Source organism: Lethenteron reissneri, chromosome 69, assembly GCF_015708825.2.
Source record: "Lethenteron reissneri isolate LAM-NWPU_2019-01 chromosome 69, ASM1570882v1, whole genome shotgun sequence".
NCBI classification, from domain to species: domain Eukaryota; kingdom Metazoa; phylum Chordata; class Hyperoartia; order Petromyzontiformes; family Petromyzontidae; genus Lethenteron; species Lethenteron reissneri.
The window spans coordinates 7,494,539-7,497,695 of record NC_083847.1 but is presented as its reverse complement, the minus strand read 5'-3'; the positions used below and the strand labels follow the sequence as shown (position 1 = coordinate 7,497,695).

The following is a 3,157-nucleotide window of genomic DNA, read 5'->3' as shown; positions in this document are numbered from 1 at the left end:
ACGTGGTGGAGCTGCTATCATCTGTGATGTCCACGTGGCTTCTGACAAAGTATCTACTACACAGTAGCAGTGGGCTCTTACACCTGGTGACATCAACATTGTTCAGTTTGAGTGTGGGGCTCTGTGAGTGTGGGTCTCTATGAGAATGGGACTCTGTGGGTCTCTATGAGTATGAGTCTCTGTGTGTTTCTATGAGTGTGGGTCTCTGTCGGTCTGTATGAGTGTGGGTCACTGTGGGTCTGTTTGAGTGTGGGTCTCTGAGTATGGGTCTCTGTGGGTCTGTATGGGTCTCTGTGGGTCTGTATGGGTCTGTATGGGTCTCTGTGGGTCTCTGTGAGTATGGGTCTCTGTGGGTGTGTATGGTTTATGAGTCTCTGGGTCTCTGTGGGTCTGTATGGGTCTCTGTGAGTCTCTGTGCGTCTGTATGGGTCTCTGTGGGTCTCTATGAGTATGGGTCTCTGGGTCTCTGTGGGTCTCTGTGAGTGTGGGTCTCTGTGGGTCTCTGTGAGTATGGGTCTCTGTGGGTGTGTATTGGTCTATGAGTCTCTGGGTCTCTGGGTCTGTATGGGTCTGTATGAGTCTGTATGGGTCTCTGTGGGTCTATGGGTCTCTAGGTCTCTGTGGGTGGGAACCCTACAGCTGGTAACAAGATAAACAAAGTTTTAGTTCTGAGCGATCGATGACAACCTACTTTCTTGAGCAGTGAGAGGACACGCGGAGTGATACGGTAACGCGCGGGGTGGCGGTGGTGGTGGCGGTAGCGGTGGTGACAGTGGCAGTGGCGGTGGTGGTGGTGGCGGTGGTGGTGGCGGTGGTGGTGGCGGCGGTGACGGTGATGATGGTGGCAGTGATGGTCACGGTGGTGGTGGTGGCGGCGGCGGCGGTGGTGACGGTGGTGGTGGTAGCGGTGGTGACGGTGGTGGCAGTGGCGGTGGTGACGGTGATGATGGTGGTGACGGTGGTGGTGGTGATGATGGTGGCAGTGGTGGTCACTGTGGTGATGGTGGTGACGGTGGTGGTGGTGATGGTGGCGGCGGTGGTGGCGGCGGTGGTGACGGTGGTGGATGGACGCGTGTGTGTGTGTGTGCGTGCGTGCGTGCGTGCACGTGCGTGCGGGTGTGTGCGCGTGTGTGTGTGTGTGCGTGTGTGTGTGTGTGCATCTATGATGTCACCTGGCCAAACCCCTTTGGCGGAGCCAGAAGACTGAATCTTTACCCTCGGAGCTCCTCCAGAAACAACAAAAAGCCGCTGCGGGTGGCCACGTGGAATGTTCAAACTGCGGAAGAGAGGCTGCCACTCCTCTGTCGGGAGCTGGACTAGTACCACCTGGATCTCTGCGGTATTCGGTAGTTCTGCCACCATGAGGGGTGGACAGTCCTCTACTCGGGGCAGGAGACTGCCAAACAACAGGGAGTGGCTCTTCTTCTGAACAAAAGAATGAAGGGGGCATGGGAGCGTGGCGGTGAGGTGTGGGAAGCTGTAAGCCCCAGGCTACTTTGGGCTCGCCTTCTCATCAACCAGAGGCGAGGAGTTGTGGTCGGAGTTATTTATGCCCCCACCGAAGACGAACATCCGTGGAGGGATGCAGGCAAGGCCGATGAGTCAGATGCCTTCTATGACCTCCTGTCACAGGTGCTGGCTAAAGTGGCCCCTCGGGACAGAGTCATCTTGTTGGGTGACTTCAATACCTGAGTTGGTCATGATGCTGGCATCTGGTCTGGAGTGATTGGAAGGCATGGGCCAGATCAGTTCAATAACAATGGTAGGAGGCTGCTAGATTTTTGTGCAGCTCATGGGCTTGTAATTACCAACAAGCTGTTCCGGCATCGGTGCATCCACACAACATCATGGATGCATGCCGGGTCCAAGCAAGAACATCTGTTGGACTACATAGTGACGGAACCGTGGATGCGGGCCCATGTCCTTGACACCAGGACCTACCGTCGAGCTGATCTGCCCACTGACCATCGACTTGTCATCTGTAAGATGCGCCTGCCATTCTTCCACTCCGGTGGTGGGTGTACACCCAGGACTCCATTCAAACCCACAGTGGCCTGGTCTCAGCTGATGAAAGTTGCAAGCGAGAATTTCGTCATCGCTTGCAACTGAGGTTGGCATCGTCCCCCACTCCTCCTGATGCTGAGGGGAAATGGGCGAGGTTTAGGACTGTGACTCATGCAGCTGCAATGGCTGCTTTGGCTACATGGTCCAGACCTCCCCAGAGACCCTGGCTGACAGATGAGGTGTTCAGGATGGTTGAGAAAAAGCGACAGGTCCACTCTAATCGTCTACATCATCCCACATCAGAGAATGAGGAGGCTTACCACAGCCTTCACTCGGAGGTTTGGAGAGCCGTGAGGCGCTGCAATGATGGGTGGTGGTCATGGGTTGCTGAGGAGATGGAGTCTGCCTCAGTAGCCCGCGATCACAAATCACTCTTTAATTCCATCAAAAAAGTAACTTGCAGAGCCACACCTATTACCATCATTAGGGGAAAGAACGGTGATCCAATCTCCAACCCCCAGGAACAGGTTTGTATATTGTCTGTGAGGTCCTGGGAGAGGGGAAATCCCTCAGCCAGGAAAACATCATGGCACAAAGTGGGGATGACCCTGCTGAGGCTGCGGTGCCTCAAATATTGGAGGAAGAAGTCACCCCCTGTGAGTGGCTGGCTGAGGTGCCATCTGTTGAGGAAGTACTGAAGGCGATCCAGAGTCTGAGACCAGGATCTCCCAAGCGTGTAGTACATAGTGTAGTGTATAGTCGTGTATAGCGTAGTGTTTAGTAGTGGAGTGTATAGTAGTATAGTGTAGTGAAACGTAGTTTAGTATATAGCGTAGTATGTAGTGTAGTGTGTAGTATAGTGTAGTGTATACTAGTGTATAGTAGTGTCGTGTATAATGTAGTGTATAGTAATGTATCGTGCAGTGTATAGTATTGTAGTGCATAGTGTAGTGTATAGTGTAGTGCATAGTGTCTAATTTAGAAGTGTATAGTGTAGTGTATAGTACTATATAGTGTAGTGTAGTGTGTAGTGTAGTAGTGTATAGTGTAGTGTATAGTGGTTTGTGTAGTGTATAGTAATATAGTGTAGTGTATAGTGTAGTGTATAGTAATATAGTGTAGTGTATTATCCAACGAACCCCGCGGCTTACCC

General features: G+C 52.5%; 1 protein-coding gene across 1 annotated transcript in view; it reads left to right on the top strand.

Annotated features, from left to right (window-relative positions):
- Window positions 1-1,055: 1,055 nt before the first annotated feature.
- The window catches only part of LOC133360467 (zinc finger protein 135-like), an 11,439-nt gene continuing 9,337 nt past the window's right edge, over window positions 1,056-3,157 (top strand). Inside the window, exon 1 of the mRNA XM_061579198.1 lies at window positions 1,056-1,072. The gene's annotated coding sequence lies outside the window, so the exon portion shown is untranslated. The remainder of the gene's footprint in view (window positions 1,073-3,157) is intronic.